Consider the following 20,906-nt stretch of genomic DNA (forward strand, 5'->3'; position numbering starts at 1 on the left):
TCAAAGTTTGGTGCACGTAATAACGATGCAGAATGGAATTGGGTGATCATTTCTAAACTAATTTCAGTTTTTAGTTTTGTTGTTAGAAGGAGAAGAAAAGGGCAAGATCTGCAATTGAGAGCGACGAGTGTTCAAAATAAGTGAGCTATAACATTTAACATAAGATGGATTATTGTGCATTCGACGAGCTTTTCATCTTGTATCTGTGACAAAACGGTTGATTATGCATAATCACCAATCGTCTCGTTAAGTTTGATTAATTTATCACTTTTACCAGCGATTATGCATTATACTCAAGCGTACCAGGAAAATTTGATAAATTCTTGAAATTTATCGCTTTCACTGGTGATTATGTATAGTAACCTAGTGTGATTGACGAATTTGAAAAACACGAAAAAATTCCCAAATGAGTCTAAGCAGTATGCTCGTAATAGTAGTTGAATCCCAATATAACGAACTCCAGTTTAATGAATTTCATGATTTAACGATGTTTTTTTTTGTATTTTATTCCTGTGAGAATGTGTTAAATGATAAAACTTGTGCACTGAATTCGTTAAATAAGAGAATTGGTTAAACAAAATTGGTTAAATTGGTTCGTAACATCAGGGTACTATCGTAAAATTTGTTTAAATGTTCGTTATAAAGAGGTCCGATTGCGGATTTCTTCGAATAGGAGTTTGTTATATTTCGGTCCGACTGTATATGCAAAACCTCTTGTAAAAATTCGTCAAATCAAAGAATGCTGAATAGGAGTTTGTTATGTCGGGGTACGATCGTAAAATTTATTTCATAGGAATTTGTTGTATTGAGGTCCAATTGCAGAATTCTTCAAATAGCAGTTATTTCAGGGATGTTTTGAAAAATCCGTTAAGTCCGTTAAGATTTTCACACAGGGCAATCGCCCCGACACCCTTTTCCTTCCGGCCCTGATGCCTGTATACGAGTGGCATATCCCTGGTCTGTCAGAATTTCTCCTTTCCAGCATGGCCCAGCCGCAAGGTAATCCGCTTATATCCCGCAAGGGACAGAGCGAGGGCCATGTTTGGTGTTATGCATGTCAGAATTCGTCATACAACGACCAGAGGTGATCTGTCGTCGTACGAGATTGGCACCTCAAATCGCCTCCGACTAATGTCAGATATGTTTTGTCTGTCAGTGAATATATGTTGTTTATATTTTTTACACATATTTACATGCTTACATTCGAAAATCATAGTACCAAATCTTATCACGTAGACCCTCAATGGATATGAGATAAAAGGCCATTCCCACATGGGGTCCATTTGGCCATGGTGTCTTGGAGAGTTCTAAAAGAAATGACTACTTTCAAAATACAGCATATGGTCACATTCTCCCCCCCCCCCCCCACCGTATTACACTCGAAAGCTTTATTTCTTGGCAGTTTTGCGAGGCCCCCTCCACCACTTGTCGTGGTTCTCCTTTGATCTGACTTTCACCTGTGATCCCCACTTATATCCCGGGACTACTAAAAGACCATGTAGTCCAAAGCTGATAATCACTGAGGTACAGTACAGACAAAGAAAGAGAAATATGAAATAACTGTAGTGTATTTCTCAAAAAGAAAAAAGTTGGGGGGGGGGGGTTAAGGGGAGAGCTAGAGAAGGTGTATGCGCGTGAGAGAGAGTGAAAAAGAAGTTTTGCATATACAGTGTATCCTGTAAATGCTAATGCGGCCTTTATCTCATCAACCCTTCGCCCTAGAGGTGTAGTTATAATATAAAAATGCATTTTCAAAAATCACCCTGTACCAGTTTTGAGAGTTCTTTTTGTCGTCTAACTGCAAATTAGAAAGTTGTCGTTCTTTCTCTTCTGTGAGACCAACAACAAAAATTCTATGTTTTAAGTGCAATATTCACTGAGATATTCAAATTCAAATATCGAAGAAAAGTTGAGAAATAACAACATAAATGGGGGAAGAAAGCGTTGCCCGTTAGTTTTTGCTGTACTTTCCCAACTTTTCTCCTTTTTTTGAATTCAAATATCTCAGCAAAAATTGCACTTGGAAACGATTTTTTTGTTGTCTTCAGAAGAGACAGGTTAAGAGGAAGTTAGAGAACAGGGGAACCGTATGAAAATTTAAATTGTTTTGACTCACTTTACCCCTCCCACAACTGGCACAAAGTAATTTTTTGACACATTGTGAGCATTTTTAAAACTGGAATCATACCTCTACGACGAACGGTTCATGAGATGTAAAAGTCGTATTAGAACTAACAGAACATTCTGTATATCGCCAGAAAGGGCGAGAGGCGATGAGTAGCTAACTGTTGTCATTTTTAATCATTTTTTGCGGCTTTAATAATAACCCCTAATTTTTCGTCTTCACGTCTTTCAGGGTGAGATGGATGTACTTAATGTTTTTCATAATTATTTGAGGACGACACCTTTGGAAATCTTTCTTGTTAGTAGAAATTCTTTCTAACAACCTTATATTGCAAGCAAAATGCAATCTCCATGCTCACATTTTTCTTTTAAGAGGTTGAAACTGGCTACAAAATGCAAACATTTACAAAGGCTTATTCATGGATTTGAGGGGCTCGCGACCCGCTACGAAAAATCTTATCATTTGTTTAGTGCTTGAATTTGCAGAAAGCCATTTCCATAGCGTTAGAGAGGATAGGAAATAAGTTCACTGCCTCATCGTCATCATCCATAGCCCAAGTTAGCGTAAGGTTCATAGCGAGCTGAATTATAATCCGAATGCCCGTCTGTACGTACAAATTAACTCATTTTCACGCTAGTTAATTGATCAAAATCTGCAAAGAGAAGAGTCTCTACGAGGTTGTAAATACCGTGAAGTGCAGTTTACAGTCGAAAAAAAAATGTGGCGGAAAAACTGGTTGATGACCATCAGATCTCTGGTCACCAACGGAGGTTGGGGAAGCGGTTCCGGACGCGGAGGTGGATCCGGAGGATCGATTCGGGACGCGGGAGGCAGCTTCGGAAGGATGGAGGCAGCCAGGGAGGAAGAATACTTCCGCAAGCTGCAGGCCGAGCAGATCCAGAAACTGAAGGAACGCATCAACAAGGAGATCGACCACCAAAAGGAGAGCATCTCGGACCTGGAGAAAGAGATCGAGATCGCCAAGAAGAAGATCAAGGAGTTGGACGACAAGAAGTCAGGCTTCGACCAGGAGGAGCGACTAGACGACGAACACCCGAACGAGCCAGAAGCCAACTACAAAGACTACGATAAAGATCTCTAAACCCAACAGGAACATTTTCGATCGATACACAGAAGGAACTATCGAGTTTGTAGTCAGCCGTAATAAATGCGAAAGATCTCTAATCGATATTTTTTCAATCGTAATCGCTTGGAACATGTATGACCAACATTGTGTACCAATACATGTCTCATCTCAATGTCACCTTGATGTGGCTAGTTCTGGATGGCTATCCGAGGTTGGCAAGGTGTCTTTCCTGAATATCACAATATTGAATTCGATATGTAAACGCATATGAATTAAACTGCATTTTACCAACCACGATGTAGGGTTAGCGAGAAAAATGGAATGACACCATAATTGTCGATTAATATAGATGGACAAATCCACTCAAAAAGGTTGGTCACCCCAATTGGGTGCAGAATATGTTCTTCCTTTGGTGTCAGTTGTATCAGCAAGTTCAGAAAGACAGTCGCAGTGGTTTTTGTCCATGTTGTCTTCATGTGGCACGAAAAAAGCTGCGCACACACACTGCATTTTGTCATTATAGGTCTGAGTTTGACGCCACGGGGTTGGTTATTTTTAACGTCAGCTTCACTATAAATGTTGCCATCATTTTATATATCGATTGCAGTAATAAATTTGGTTGATCGGAGAAAAAAACGTGATAGCCAAATTTAAAATTCACTTGTAATTGGCTAAGAAGGAAGCTTAGATAATAAACACATGCGTATAGGCTACCTGAATTACACCAAGATGAAATCTCCACTAACACAATAAATGAGGCCTAAAGTCACTACACATATCCGGCAGTTTGCCAATTCGATCCAATAGAGCAGCGGTTCTTAACCAGGGGTCAGTCCTTGGAGAGAGAGGTTTCAGGGATTCCGTGAGTTTGAATGAAAAACAAATTTACACTGTTTTTACTCTATTGTGTCCGTGGCCATCATTCCATTCACACGAGAGTTTGTGAAGCACAAAAAGTTAAGAAATCTGATACTAGAGGTCGAACAAGCACTCGAGTTTTGTCAAATTCGATCTTACTTGCTAAATGAAGCATATCATCGTCCATTTGGTGTCATGGCGAATGATAGAGCATTCATTCTCCAGTGATCTGTAAGTCTACAGTGTTCCCTCGAGGAGGTTCGTTTCCGATGACCATCCAGAGGCAGGGGAACCCTACCCGAAGACAAGACTATGGGTTATCGGCATCACACAACGAAATTACCATACGCACATTTTTGATTGGTTAACGAACCGATCGCAAGTTTCATGGTAAGCTGATTAACGAAACATAAACATATATTTTTCAATATACGTTTAGTGTAAATTTCAATATATAGCATGGATATAATTTTATATCCCGGTGGTAATAAAGAAGCCCTAAGGCCGAAAATATAACGTAATTGTATTAGTACGTGTGTACACCCATCTAATTCCACACGTTACACGGCGGAAATCAATCGAAAAACAAAACATAAAAGACCGTAAAGCACTAAGATCCGAACATAAAAACGAAGCGATTTCTTTTTTGGTTTTAAAACAAGAAGCTGTAAAAATGTGTTCGGAAATCGAATTAAGCTCGTGCTCGACTCCGAGCACCGAGGAGTTTTAGTGTTTTATTTTTTATTATGTTTTAGTGGAAACGCCTCCCTCTTTCCGTCTAATATTCCTTCTTCTATTTTTTGATGGTGGTAGTTTTGTATTGTAATAAGAGAGAGAGATATTCGCCGCCAGTTGCATCTTGTCAAAATTCTTTCTGTTTTAAAGCCTCTTAATTTCGAGGTTTTCTTCTTCTCCACGTAAAGATGGGGTTTGTTCGGGAGAAGAAGTTACACATTGATATGAAACAGCTGCTCATCTTCTCTCGAAGCTATTTTTTTCCTTCGATCCCCCTTTTTTTCGTCTTCTCTTTTTTCCTGGATACTATATTTACTTTTATCATGTGTATTTGAATGCCGATTTTTCTCGTGATATTGAAGCATTTGTGTGTATGTTACGGTAAGGGTGATAAATCCGGTTATTATGCATAATCTCCGAACATTATGGTAAGTTTCATAAATTTCTTTCAATTAAACATTTTTACCGGTGATTATACATAGTACCCAAGCGTCGTTGGTAAATTTAATAAGTACTAAAAAATTATCACTCTAGGCGGTGATTATGCACAATATCCAAGCGTCGCGTCGTTGGAAAACATGATAAATCGTACTATATGGTCATGTCACTTCTTTCCCAATTCAACGCTAGTCCGTGAGCTCCGCCGGCTCCTAAGAGCTGTTTAACAAAAGATATCATTAAAAAACTTGAAAGGTTGGAGGCGCACCGGGGTGCCACGGCGCACAGTTTGAGAACCCCCTGCACTAGGGTGTTATGCGTAACCACAGATAATGGCGATAAATTTCAAGTATTTATTAAATTTACTGAGGTTATTATGCATAATCTCCGGTAAAAAATTGAGTTTTTTTTAGTATTTATCAAATTTACCAACGGCGTTTGGGTCTTATGCATATTCGCCGGAAAAAGTGATAAGTTTATCAAACTTACCAAGACGATCGGCAAGTATGTATAATAACCGCTTATTATGTTCAATAATCGATTTATCACATTTACCATAAGGTATTCATACAGGAATCTCACGTACTTATCACGTTAGATATAACAAACACTTGAATTTTACGATAAACCAAAATAGCATCAGGTGAATGAGTTTTATCTTTCGTCGTGCATATTTTCAAATTTAATGTACAATTATTCAAATATATGTTACACAGACGAACCTCTCGGTAACGGACACTTTCGGGAACGATGGTTTTGTCCGCTAACGAGGAATGTTCGCCAATGAATTATGAAATGCATGGACGCCCGTTGACGTAATCCGAAAAAGTGTACGCTAACGGGAGTTATGGGAAGTTCCACTGTATTAAAAATGTGCGCATAATCCGCGCGATTCGTGCATAATGCCGATAAGCTGAAATCCTGGCAATACACAACTGCTTTCAGCTCAAAATCGAATCAAGGAGGTAGGTATTGCAACGAAGCGAAACTCCTTCAAGCCAAAGGCCGGGCAACTCGGAAATTCCAACAAATCGCAATTATTTCTAGTGAAAATCGGGCAAGAAAATGTTCTTGCACCGCAGAAATGCCAAAATCCTCAAAATCAATAATTCAAAACACAAAATCAGAAATTTCAACAAACGGAAATACATTATTCATTCACGTACAGACGTGTGGCAACTAATTTATATTATATGCATTCAAGTATCGGCGATGTAACACAAAGAACTGGTTTCTTTGTTCGCATGTTAGAAATAGAAGCGGGAAAAGATTAGTGCAGTTAATTTCATTTTCACCCTCACCTTCTTTCTCCACCATCACCGCAGTGGTGGTCGGCTGAAGTTGGTTTTCTGCGGTTCCCAACTCCAATGTTCCAATCTGCGCGAATGCGAGCCGCTCTCCCCGTTAAAAAGCCTCGCCGCAGAGAGCAACGGTATAATTACTCGCTATGAGTTGAGCAAAAATCATTGTTTAAAAAATTGATTGCAGATGGCAGCACTGCACATAACAAGCCTTACACAGAAACAAACTTCACGTAAAGTTCACTATACGCACACACACGTTCCAACATGTACCAATTCGTTCGAAGTTCCGCACAGGAATATGGACGAGGTACATGCGTGGTTTAGTAGTAGTAGAAAGAACATTATATGTGGGGGTTCATATACAAAGTGTAGAAAGTAAGGGGGAAAGGAGATAACAACTTCCGTTCATAAGGTTACGATAAAGCTTGCGCTGATGAGAAATGAGGTAAAAAAAGCTGGGAGAGCGCTGGAATGAATTCCTTTCATTTGTGTTTGGACGATATATCTCGTCCCTGATCGTTGAAGGGTTAAAGTCACAATCCGAACAACCTGATATCCTGACACGACAGGAATCCTGCCAATCCGAATTCCCGCAAAGTACATCCCAAATTTTGAAAATGGGTGTCCGGAAGGGCGCGTGAATCAATGCACTCAATGTGTGCATATGATCGTCGGGCCGAACTCTTGTTGTAAGTCGAGTCATTAAGATTATGATCTAATTTCGGAGGGAAAGAGAAAATTCTATTTTGATTAGAACGTTATACGAGAAAAACAAATTTAGCATTTTTTCAGCAATAACTACAGTTTAACCCTTTAAGCGGTTAATGATACAAAAAAGGCTTTCACGGCCATCGTGTAAATTCAAATTCAAAGTTTTCGGGTTTTTTTGGCAGACGTGGTGTATAGATATTGTCTTTCGACGCTTCGTTCGCACGAATGGGTGACGAACATTTTCAAGAACGAATTCTTGAAATTGGCGAACAAATCTTGAAAATGAAACATCAACGAATCTGTTGACGGACGTAAACGAAGCTCATGGACCGATCGGAATAAATCCAACTGAAAAGAATGTGAAAGGTCCTCCACCCTCCCCCATACAAATAGAACGAATAAAAGATACTCTAGAACATGGGTGTCCAAGTGGTAACCCATGAAAAAAAAAAGCTACCAAAAAAAAAGCTTTTTTTTGGGAGGTTCCGCATGATGAAACGTTATGGAACCCTTGAAAATCCCGAAAAGCTTATCAGAGGAGAAAACTTTCTTGTTGCTGATACTCCCAAACCTGATCTTTGTTTTGAATTTTAACGAAATAGTGTCGCGCTTAAAAAAAATCACACCACTTGGATGACTAAGCAATTTAGAAACAGTAACACTACGCGACATTTACTCGAACTTTTGGGACACCTAGGGTCATTTTAACACACAAGTCCCACAATGACACGGGACGGGGACCTTATTTGCATAGGGGCTTCCACGATAAGGTCTGGCAGAAGGATTTATGACAATAAACAGGTATATATATTAAGAGGTGTTGCATAAGTCCTCTTCTGCTTTGCCCTCAAATTATGATGCTGTTGAGACGGCAGTAGAGACATACCTTCCCCCCCTTTTTTTGGATGAATATTTAACATTGGTTTTAGTTCCGTGGAACAGCCTCATTATCATCAAGGATTCCGCGGGAAGTTTTGCGTTGGAAACCCCTGCTCTAGAAAACCAGAAAAAATTCTTTGCACAATCAAATAAAGATGATTGATATTTGACTTTACATGCATAATTACACCTGCATCCTGTTCAGAAACACCAAAGTGAGGAATGTTTCGTATAAATTTGAAGGAATTTCCGAGACGAGAGTATTATGAAATTAGAAACTCGACGAAACAAAAGAAATCGGGGGGTTTCGTTTCTCTTAATTTTACACAAAGACACGGTTCCAGAGGAATGAAGGAGAGAACATTAATTCCGCAAATATATAAAGAATAAGAGCAGGGCGTCGTTCCCATCTTCCTCTCTTAAATTCATTTCCTTCCACACGGAAATATGTTCAAGGAAACACTGCAAGAAGCATAATTACCTCTGCGGGATCTGGCAACACTCAGGCGAAAGATGCAATCAACCTACTCCCTCCCGAAAACTCTCTAATATTTCTACTTTCTCACCGGAATACTTTCTGAAGAAGTCTAAATTTAAACCACTCTCTACAAAGTCTGGAAGATGTGAGACATTGTATTTTGTATGGGGAGGTTCGAGTTTCAGTGCCTCAAATTCAAAATTTAATTTTGTCAACAGGCTTTACGAAGTGAAATTCTATTCTTTGAAGATTTGAAAGAACTTGTTGGATTTTTGAACAAACCTGTGGATTGGTGCGGTGCAGCCAGAACGACCCATAACACTACTATTCACGTCTGTCATGTTACGTCGGATACTTTCGATCCTGTATTGCCGTTCATCTATCCTTACCCCACTCTAGAAGTTTTCGAATATGAATGCAGAAGAAGTTTCCTTATTTTCTTTGAAGAAAGTGTCATATGCAATGGGTAGCATGTTGTGGTGACATGCGAGTCGTTGAGTTCACGTTGCAAGAATACCTCGGAATTTTTAATATAGAATCGAAACATCTCGAGTGTTTCGTTCTTCTGCAATCTCTCTCTTAAACGGTCTCAATATCTTTTCTATTCTTTATACATGATTTGAAATTCTTTATACAGCTTGTCCAACAAGTCCTTACCCAGGTCTTTTTCCTTCTCAATCGTTGGTCGTAGAGCCAAACTTCAAATAGGATAAATGTATTTTCAACAAGGTAAATATATATATAATATGATACTTTTACATAAATATGTTAAATAAAGTTAATATGTTAATGTAAAAGTTACAAAATTTAATTTTTAATATTTTCTTCAGATCCCTTTAGCCCCAGTTTAACAAAAAGCAAGTTTAATGAAAATTTGCTATTCGCGCTTGTGAGCCGTCGTCTGTTCGAGTTTGACCTCAACGTTTCTCCGACACTTGTGGTTGGCATCTTCAAGAGAAACGAAAAAACTGGAACAAAGTCAATTTTTCCGGAGTCTCGCGTTGTATTTATATCTCCGAATGGCTTGGCCGGCGCTATTTTTTTGATATTTTTCAAGCCACTCGAGGGTATAAATACAACCTGAGACTCAGGAAAAATTGACTTTGTACCAGTTATACCATTTCTCCTGAAGATACCAACCATTAATGTTGGAGAAATGATTGAGGTCAAACTCAAAGAGACGACGGTCTTCAAGCCCGATTAGACCATTTTCATCAAATGATGGCCGCGAAAACCTTATCAACTATTTAAAGCAAGTTTAATTACCGTACCACAAAAATTGAGCAAGATATTTAATTACAAAGTTTGATATTTTCTACCTTTTTGTGCTGGGAAGCCATTTCTTCAGCTGGCATTGAGGGCTGGTTGCAAAACATTAAATTGAAATAATTATAGGTTTAAATTTTTTTGAATCCAAGGACCTTGCATACAAGCATTTCTCACAGTCCTTTGAGCCCAATTTATGCATTAAAAATATACGTAAATTTCACAAAATAAAATAGAATCAGAAATTTCACATTTATTAGCAAAAAAATTTCCAAATTAGAAATTTCATATTTACTCACAAAATAATTTCCGAAAAAACTTTTCTGAAAGGGAAAACTAATTTATTGGTAAAAAACCACAAAGACTAGGGAAAACATAAAAATCGGAAATTTCGTATTTATTCGCAAAAAAAAAATATATATATATATATTAATAATAAGATTTTTTACATTCATTCAGAAACAAAACAATTCAAATGAAAATTTTTCACCCAATCGCAAAAAAGAGCTAAACTAACTACCATTCACACCAACTTTGGAACTAAGCTTCTTCGTAGTGGCAATGCCGGTGGAGGAGGAGGGGAAGACTCCCCCCCCCCTCCGAAAAAAGTTTGAAAGAAAAATTTTTTTTTTTCCTCATGACTTTTTGTAGATTGAAATGAATTTCTTCAACTTTAGGAAAAATTGTGAATTCTCCAACTAACAGTAACACCTGGCACTGCCTGGGCTTTCTTCATTTACTGGGAGCATTACAAAAATGACACACCATTTTTTGTGAGCCAAAGTAGACATTCCAAAAGTCTTTGTTGCTGGACAGTTTTTTGACCCTAAGGGGCATTTGCCCAGCTCTGACAAACTTTAAAATAGCCTATCGTTTAGGAGGCCTGTTAGGTACACATAGAAAACTTGGCAAAAATTGGTATGAAATTGTAGATTTGTATGGAAAACATACACACACAAAATCAATTTTAAATATACAGATGTCGAGTTTTTTGTTTTACAATGCCATCTGTGAGTGAAATTCGAATTTTCTCTTAGTTGTTAAAAAGAATTCTATGCCGTGGAAATGATCTTAGTACAAACTGTGCACCTTTTTATGCCGATTAGTCGATTTGTTATTCATTTGATATTTCTTCTTTGGCGATGGTCTTTGCGTGCCGTCATTTTGTACTCGATAGGATAATGTAATTCAAAGAAATTCTTGAAGAATCACAAAAAAAAGATCTCCGTAATTTCTTACGATTTTCCGTAGTTCCGTATTTTATGGTATGAATTCGTCGGAACTACGGAAATTCCGTAGCAGGTGGCAAGTATGGTAACGGCAGAAGTTTAATTACGTACAAGGGCAAGTTTTGAAGTACTGTAGTGCTCAGCAAAAATACTACTTATTTTCACTTCAAAAAAAGTGTGAATTATGAAGATTTACACTTTATCCGTGGAGAAGCAAATTTTCGTATTTCATCAAAAATGACAAATTTCGTATTTATCGCATCTGTTTCTAAAAACGAAAATTATGTATCCCCAATATGTATATTGATAACAAACTTCGATACTTCTAGGGGGCTCTTTTGGCCCACCCGTTAAGAGCACCATCAAGAAACTCACGAAAATTGTTTTTGAAGTCACACAAACGACTTTTAAATTAGCTATTTCACATCCACACACCGAAGGGGGAAAAAAGAGAAGGATACAATTGAATCGAACGAATTGAATCAAATAATAAAAAAAATAGTAAAGTGAAAAAAAATGTTTCCTTTTAATTATTATTTATTTCATCGGCGCTTTTGGCAAAACCCGCAATTACCCTCTTAACCAGATAATAGTTTTTTATTAAGAACGAAGAAAACTTCACTTTGTCAAGGAAAAATCAGTTAATTGATGCATTTTGCGCCTCCCTCATCCCGCCCTTTGTTTTTCTTTTAATTTTCACCCGCGTCTAGACGAAATAAAATAATAATAATAATACAAATAAGAAACAAAAAAAATGAGGTTTTTCATCGTATTTTTGAGACTGAAATTACATTAAGAAGAAGAGGCGGTTGGTTCGCCTTTTGGGAATATTTGATTCGCTGCTAATGAATTTAATTACGAGCGTAGCGCCCCCTTTTATTCTATTTTTTTTTATTGAAATATTTATTTATTTTTCTCGATTTTTCATTGTGAAAAAATAATTTCAAGAGTGTTGTGGAAGTAACAACACGCGAAAGCTTGGCGCATTCCGTTTTGGGCAACAAAAAAAATTAGGATTCGAGATTTTTTTTTATTCTCCTCCGAAAACCTAAAGTAAAGCATGTAATGGAATGAAATTAATGGCCAAAAAAAGGGGGGAAGGGAGAGAGAATAAAAAAAAGGCTCGACTTAATGGAATTCTTTTCGTCCGGTAATTAATAACCAGGGCCTAAAGAAAACGTTAAGAAATTACAAAAGAAGACGAGACTTTATTCGTATCCGAATCCGCAAAGTTATTTCTATTAAAAGTGTTCTTTTTTCTGTTTTGGACGGAAAAGAAATTGAAATCATTTCACCTTATCTCGTTGCAAGAAAATAAAAAAAGAATAAAGATTTCCTCTCGTTATTAACTATTATATATTTTTCAAACCCGATCTCAATATTCAATTACTCTGTTGCGGATGAAACGCAACGATTATTGCGAAGTTGTACTTGAAGCGAGTTAATTGAATTCATGGTACGTCGTCTGCGAAATCGAATCTATTTAAGGAAGTTCTCGAATAAAATGTATCATTCGAGAGAAAGATTCAGAGACAACGTCTTCGTGATGAAGAAATGGCTAAATTGCGTTTGAGGCGTGTCACTCATATTCTGCTTAAAATCTATCTGAATATTAGCTCGGACAAAGAATCTATCGATAAGAGAAGTTGAAAACGGATTAAGAACACAAACTACCCAATACAATACCTAATCGTCGTGTTCTCATGACCAATGCGTGTAAAACTTTGCAAACAGACGAGGGTCCTCTGGTGCATAAGTGATGTAGGTCACCAAGATGATGGGATTTGATACCAAGGCTGTCAAAACTATGTAAATAGAGGGTGATCCAAAACATTTGAAAGTTCAATAATTGAAGGAATGATGTTCGTAGAGGGATAAAAATTGACACAACTGCTGGAAAGGAGATAGGGTTTTATTGAAACCTTCAAAAAAACCCCCAGAATAGTCAAAAGATGGAAAAATTTTTAATCTATCTTCAACCAATGTAGTATTAATTATAATTAATTTTTGCTGACAGACAGATTGTAAAGCTAATTCTGGCTTTTGTTATCAAATGAACATCTGGCCATTTTTGTAATTATTTTTTAAAGGTTTCAATAAAATCCTACATCGTTTCCAGCACGTGTGCCAATTTTCATCCCTCTACGTACAATATTCCGTGAAAAACCGGTTTCAAATATTAACTGACTTTTAGATCACTCTGTATGGTTTTTGCAGCCAAGAAGAGGAGGGGGAGGGGGGATCACGAAACATCACATTACCTCGGGATTATTGATGCTTTTGAAACCTGCTCTACCCACCAACAATGTTTACTGCTTATAAGGGTTTTATAGACAAAATCACGCTACACATGTCTATAGAGAGCATTGCTTTCTTTTTTCCCATTCATTCACCGTTAGGCGTGTCTTTGACCGGGCCGCTAGTCCACAAAGGTGAGAACCACTACTATAGAGAATGTTCCGCTATTACATATGAACAGTTGCGAAACAAATCGGGTGTTCCGCAACTTCTCATGGACCAAAATCGTTGAACTATGTATTATCACGGATGGAACACTTGAGAAAAGTTGCGCAACATTTTGCACGTGTTCCTGCTCCTAATTTCTCATCGTTGTCAATCTTTGAACGTTGTCCGGTTTGCCCTAGTGTTCTTCATTATGATCAGGGCTGTCTCAGGAGTGTCATAGACCCCTGGCAAGTGAAGCAAAGCGGTCTCTATCAGCTGAAAATATTATCCTGGAGTATGTATACCCATTTCCGAAGAACATAGTGCCAGATCTCGTAATCATGAGGCCCTCCAGGCACCCGAGGTCCCCCTCCCTAGCTATGCCAGGTCGGATGCATGCGTTAGGATGGCACTAATTATGGTTTCCATATTCGGAACATAATAACCTACTACAGTGTATCGAAAGCTCAAGCAAAAAAATCGTTCGTCTTCCTCTCGTCAACTTCCTTGCCTTCTCTTATTTTTCGACTCTCGTTCCCTAATATAATGACAACAAGCGATTCTATGCTCCATTCACCAGAATGTCTTGAGGGGCTGAGCCTCGTTGTTGTTATATGGCGAGCAAAGAAATGTTGGCTACACGTCACGATCAAGTGGTTCCTCGGTTGGATATTGCGGAGAGGACTTTTTCAGCAGCAGCAGCAACAACAACAACTACTACGACTTACCCCCCTTGGCATTGACCCAATCAACGCTGCTTTGGTTTCCTCGGCATTTTCTTTTCTTATTTGTACCTTTTCTTTTGCTTATGGAAAGAGGTAAATCTCCAGAGACCTATAAGGTCGGCTTTTCCTTTGCAGTTCCACCCAATCAAGGAGTTCTTTCTTTTGGCCTCCTCGTACTACCGAAATCTTCTCTTTTTCGTTTCCAAGCTTCATCGGAATCGCGTATAAAGGACCATTCACTCTTTTTATTTTATTTTTTCTTTGAGGAGGAGACCCTCAGGTCTCTCTCTCTCTCTCCTGTTTTGGCCATTTTCTGGCCTCTGCAAAGGTCGAGAAAACTCAACAAATAGTCTGACATCGTCTCTTGATGACGTTAGTAAATCTTATCCCACCCTATCTCCTCCTTTCCTTTTTGCTCCCTCATACCTTCCGATCCGGGAATATCTGCTCTAGATGCTTTCTGGAGTTTACAGGAAACATTACATGAATAAAATTCTAGAAAGCTTCGTTTTGAAAAGAAAAACTAGCATCGATTTGGTTTTAAAAAAAGTTTTTTTCTTTCTGGATTTTACAGGCTACGTCTCACGTTTGCAAAATGAATGAGATTAAACCATGAGATTTTTCCTTCAAGATGTAGAGCGGATGTTCAGTCATAGACATGGACGTTATACAGACGTTTTATCCGTGGAAAGGAATGCTACGAAAGACATGGAATGGGGTAAAGGAATACGAAAGACATGGAATGGGGTAAAGGAATACGAAAGACATGGAATGGGGTAAAGGAATACGAAAGACATGGAATGGGGTAAAGGAATACGAAAGACATGGAATGGGGTAAAGGAATACGCAAGACATGGAATGGGGAGGACTACGCAAGACATGGAATGGGGAGGACTACGCAAGACATGGAATGAGGAGAAGGACCACACTCAAGACATGAATGTGATAAAGGAATCCGCAAGCCATGGAATGGGATGAAGGAATACGCAAGACAGGAGTGGATTGAAGGAATACACCAAAACATGGAGGTCGGACGAAGGGCCACTCACAAGTAAGGTATGGATGTAAACATGGAGTTAGAGTAGGAACATACTAAAATAAGACTGACGCCGCGTGGACCACGCTTAAGCGAGTGGGATGAAGACTCGTGCTAAGTAATGCATGGCATCGAGCTTTACAGAAGAGCAGGACTGGATCAGGTCATTGCTGTCAAGCTTTAACCCATAAAGGAAAAAATATCTGAATTTGGCTACTTCCATGCTGAGCCTATACGATATTACTATATTACTAAAGGCTATAGAAATGTTTCTTTGTTCCCAATAAAGGATATATTTTACCTTCAATAGCACGCTCTGGTGGTGCTAATAAATATAAAAATTATTTCATTCTTAAATCCGTTATTTCATGCTCAACAACCTTTCGAGATTTAAAATGGAATGTAATTCAACGAGACCAGAAATCACAGGTTTAGAGAGAATAAATAAAAATGTAGGTAGAAAAATGACCCCTAGGTGACGCTCAAAAAAACCTCAATTTTTTTCTTTTTTAATATTGTTAGAGTTTTCGCGAATGATGGGAAAAAAAGATATTTTAAAGAAGAGGAGTCGGGAGGAAAGGGCCGTTTATTTATCGATGTGTCGCGATCCTTTTTGACGACTTTCGGAGCGGCCGTAATCGCTCGAATTAACGACTGCCTGCAGCCGCCTCCCATCATCATCGCTATCAGAGATTACCAACAGCTCGAACACAGAGTTGTAAAAACAAGACAAGAAACTGAAGAAAAGAAACCTTATAAGAAAGAAAAGGCCAGGGCCCGGGTACATTTTTACAGCCGCAGCCGCAATGGATCAAGCTCGTATTTTGTTTTTTCTTTGGAGGAACCAGAACCAAAGAAGAGCGAGCCTTTCTCCAAACGGAGCCAATATCTCTCTACTGGGACTCTTAAAATTTAAGACGCTACCTATATGTTGTGTGTGTATATAAAGTTCATTTTTCTTCCTTTTATTTTGTGCTCCCTAAACAGAGCAGGAGCTATAAATAAAATTCCTTAACGCCATTTTTTTTGCGCCTTTCACAAGTGAAATCGTAAAATTTTTTAAGGAATAAACATCATGTACTATAGATGCGGTGGCTTTTCCTGAAATGTTCGGTTTTTTTGCCCCTTGTCTGTCGTAAGTTAATGAGATGGGGCTTCTGGAGCGGGCTGTGCTTGGTGGATTGGAAAGTCGTAAGATATGAATTTATAAAATGGCGCTTGTCGAAATTTGACTTCGTAAATATTATCTTCACTGATAATCGGCAAGAAATAAACGAGTATAAAATGAAACACAACAGGGATGAGTAACCTTTCCAGTCCGCGGGTTAGTGTAGTAAGGTCAATCGTGGGCCAAAAACTTTTCTATAAAGAGTGACAATATGACTCATATTTTGCGGGATGTTCCCGTAATTTTGACCGTCCCAACCCTTCTTATAAAATGTCACATTATTTTATCGTATATTTTCAAGGAATTCAATTTCAATTAAATTTTTCGAAATCGAGAATTGATATTAGCGTCATTTCTTATAAATTATATTCTGATGATCATGACTTTATAATGATTAATTGTAGTCAAATAAAAGTGTAATACACTCACATATTTGTCAAACATACTTTTTTTGGTGAATTAAATTTTGACCCGCAGGACCCATCATTTTCCGCGATTGGCAATTTTTCAGCAATTTCAGTTATAGGTGGCAATTTTACTTGCCTTTGACAATATTTTTCTTGGTTGTAAAGAGTAATTTTACTTGCCTTTGACAATTTCTTCGGATGTAAATTGCAAATATACTTTACTTTGGCAATTATTTCGGCTGCATAACTGGACATTTCACTTGCTTTCATAACTTTTCTGGCAATATCCCATATTTTCATGAAAGAAATATGGTCAGCCTAGGTATTTATAGTGTTGTTTGTATTAATACCTTTCTACTGGAACAACTTTCACGGGCCGGATGGAATCCCTTGGTTTACATGCCGCTCGTCATGTAACTTAGTTTAATAAATAACTGAATCAAAATGTTACACATTCCCGAAAAAATATTATCACGTGGTTATAAAAAGTTTTAGAAACAAACTGATTTATCAAAATAAAAAAATATCGAAAATGATATAATTTTATTTTAAGCAAAATTTTGAAAGAAATACTAAAATTCAACAGGAATGCGGCCACCAATCAAAAATATAAAATTAGTCGATCCGCTAATTATGTTTTTCCACGTTGATGGCGACGGATAAAAAGTCACCAAGTTACAATTCACCTCGCTGATAAAATCATAGCCGATTTATGGTAGCGGAAAGGACGACAAGCGCAGGTCTAGAGTAGGGCGGCCAGATCATGTGACTACTGCTGCTACTAAACCACATATGAACCTCGTACACATTCCTCTGTGGAACTTCTAACGAATTGGTACAAATTGACTGGGGAACCGGGATAAATCTTAATAAAAAGTGTGACAACGCAAATTCACTGATAAAAACCAGGACAGCTTTACAAAAGGTTTTTAGAGGGCGTTGTAGTGTGTCGAATAAGTGATAATATTTTGTCGAGGCAATGGATATACAAGCCTGGGCCTTCTAGGATTTAGTTAAGATTCTTCAACATTGTTTTTCATTGTGGACCATTAAAATTGAATGAAAATTTCAGCGAACCGGCATAAATGAGAGAAACAATTTGCGAACCGATGAAAAACAAATTGAAGAAAATTTTCTATAAACTTCCTCGCTGACTATATATTACGTGATTTTATACTTCGCTATTATTAGTACCACAAACCACTTTAAGTTAGGACCCACACCCCTGCTGTCACCCATTGAACGAAATCAAAACTATCGGGTATAATTCTCTAAATAAAACGGTTGTTTTAAAACCGGTATGCAGAAGAAAAATGAAAAACAAGTGGTATGAAACCATAATTTCATTTCTTTTATTCTGCAGACCGGTGTAATGCGGTATATATAGAAATTTTGTACAATTTTAGAATCCATCGCAGAATTTTTATCCCTTTTAGGCATTTTATGTGTACAACTCGTTTTTAATTGACGACGCGCGGTAGCCCAGGTCGATAAGGTACTCGCCTAAAGTAGCAAAGGATGTTTAGAGGTGTCGCGAGTTCGATACCCGGTTCGTCCTTGTCGGAAAAATTTCCTGACACTGGGGTACAACAAAAACGGCGACATAACCGCAGGAAAAAATTGCTACCGCAGGAAGTTCCCGAGAGGGGTTAGCGCACTAACCCCTCGATGAGAGTATAAAACAAACCTGACGTTAGGAATCGGCAATAAACTGTAGGTCCTGGTCTAATTAGCCGCAGTGCAGAATATGACCGTGGTGTGACAAAAGTGATCAAACGTTGCATTTCCGTAAAACTTTGTTAAACCTTTTCTTTTCAATCGATTTCCACACAGATTTTTGTACGAAATTATAATTTTTGGCAATTAAATGGTCTAATAAATGTCACAATATTTTTAAAATTTGTTTACAAAGAAATTCAAATTTTTATGACTCTAATAAATTTTATCCTGATTTTCTATCTGGATTTTTTTTCGTGACAATGAATAGAAATAAATTTTTAAAAAATCGAAAAAAAAGTTTTTCTTAATTTTTTTTACGTGATACACGGGGTTTCCCAAAAGCATAGTAATTTTAATTAAATGAAGTTTATTAATTTATACATATTGATTAAAATGTTAATTTTACATTAACTACAAAAAGATAAAAACATTTTTTTAAACTTCTAAACATGGTATTTAAGTAACCAGTAATAATGTATAAAAAAATTGTTCAATTTGGTCATGAATTTGAGGAGTGGTCAAAAATGGATCAACAGGGCCATATAAAGCATGTAGTTCATTCGGGTGATATGAAATAGCGCTTTTATTTTTTTCGATTATTCAAATTTGAAACACTGTAAACACCCGTATTTCTCTAAAATTCGGTTTCTTGTCTTTGAATTGACACGTGCAACGTACTTACAAATTAATGCTATGTCTAAGGGCGGTATAACACTATAAAAGTTTGATAAAATCCCTTTTTTTTATAACTCAAACAAATTCAACCAATAAAGCTCATAGGTTACATCCGAGCAAATACAACCCATAATCTTATTGGTTGAATTTGTCAAGTTTTATAAAAGGACTTTCAGAAAAATTTTATACTGTAATACCGGCCTAAGAAAAAAGACATTAAAAAAATATATATATCTGCAACTCGAATGCACCAAAAAAAAAAAGGATTTAATACAGATTTAATGTCTATATGAAAATGAGAAATAAAATTCCATAGTTTGTTTTCGTAGGGGGCGATGGTGGTGTCATAGTCCATTTACAAGAGTCTAAAATGCAATCTTCCTATTCTGCCCCAAAATAGTCAAGCACACATTATTTCTTTTTGACCCTTCCCTCTACTATCTTACTAAACTTTCCATCTTGAGGAGATATTTAGAACAACTCAGATAATACTTATAGCAATGGTGCCCAACCTTTTAGAAATGTGCCACGGGCCGCTTAAAAGCTCTGGAATGATGCCTCAGGCCACTCAACTTATCTGTAAATGTGCCGCGGACCACTTGAGTGATCTGGAACTGTGATGTGGTCGCTTGAGTGCTTCATAACTGTGACGCTGGTCACATAAGTGATCTGTAAATGTGTCACGGGTCACTAAAGTTATCCGAAAACGTGATGCGGACCACTTGTTTGATTTTGAACTGTGCCGGGCTCATTAACATGATCTCGAAATGAGCCGCGGGTCACTTAAGCGATGTGGAAAGGTGCAAAATTTGGTTTCAAGACACGGGTTACACATAAGATGACTCCGAGGGCCACACTTGCCCCCCCCCTTCCCCGTGCAATTGGTTGAGCATATGTAACTTATACAGATCCACATTACCCGACACACCATTTGTGATAAAATAACACTCCATCTAACCGGAGAGAATCACTACCTAATAATGAGCACACCACAATAAAATACAACACCTGTTATATACATTGTACACTGAGCATAGTTGCAGATTATTGGGCACATTTCCATTAATTAAGGAAAACCTTTGAAAATTTTCTGGAAGTGGAAAAACAAGTATTCTCCTATAGCAGCCGTTATGATGGTGACAACAGAGCGGACATTTTGAAATAAGGTATAACTGCTCCACTTTGGCGGCCCTACCTGAAGGTGGAGAAAACCTGACTATCCCATGATATCCGAATGTAGTATATTATTATTTTGGAAAAAAATATTTTTGTACTTTTATGCAAAAAAAACAAAAACATTTTTCTCTTCTTTCATGAATATATACACGGTGTCTTGTAAGTGCTAATGCGGCCTTCATCCCATCGATCGTCCGTCACGTCGTAGAGGTATAATTCCAGTGCAAAAAATGCTCAAAATATGTTCAAGAATCACTACCAGTTTTGAGAGTGAAAATACAGAGCATGACAAAATGAAAAATCTAAATTTTTATACTGTCTCCCTGTGCTCTAATTTTCAATTAGAAAGTTGCTGCCCTGTTATCTCCTGAAAAATTAAAAATCGAACAACATAAATGAGGGAAAGGTACGTTGTCCGTTAGTTTTTGCTGTTCATTCATAACTT

At 37.6% G+C, this 20,906-nt stretch overlaps 1 protein-coding gene and 1 pseudogene across 2 annotated transcripts in view; one reads left to right on the forward strand and one right to left on the reverse strand.

Annotated features, from left to right (window-relative positions):
* Positions 1 to 20,906, reverse strand: part of LOC149089011 (uncharacterized) — a 478,375-nt gene that overhangs the window by 137,535 nt on the left and 319,934 nt on the right. The window lies entirely within an intron of this gene.
* On the forward strand, positions 2,865 to 3,227 carry LOC149089012 (ATPase inhibitor mai-2, mitochondrial pseudogene; annotated as a pseudogene).

The sequence above is a fragment of the Pholcus phalangioides genome, unplaced genomic scaffold (assembly GCF_987345545.1).
Source record: "Pholcus phalangioides strain wild (caught in Gottingen) unplaced genomic scaffold, Ppha-v1.0 ptg000003l_1, whole genome shotgun sequence".
Lineage (NCBI taxonomy): Eukaryota > Metazoa > Arthropoda > Arachnida > Araneae > Pholcidae > Pholcus > Pholcus phalangioides.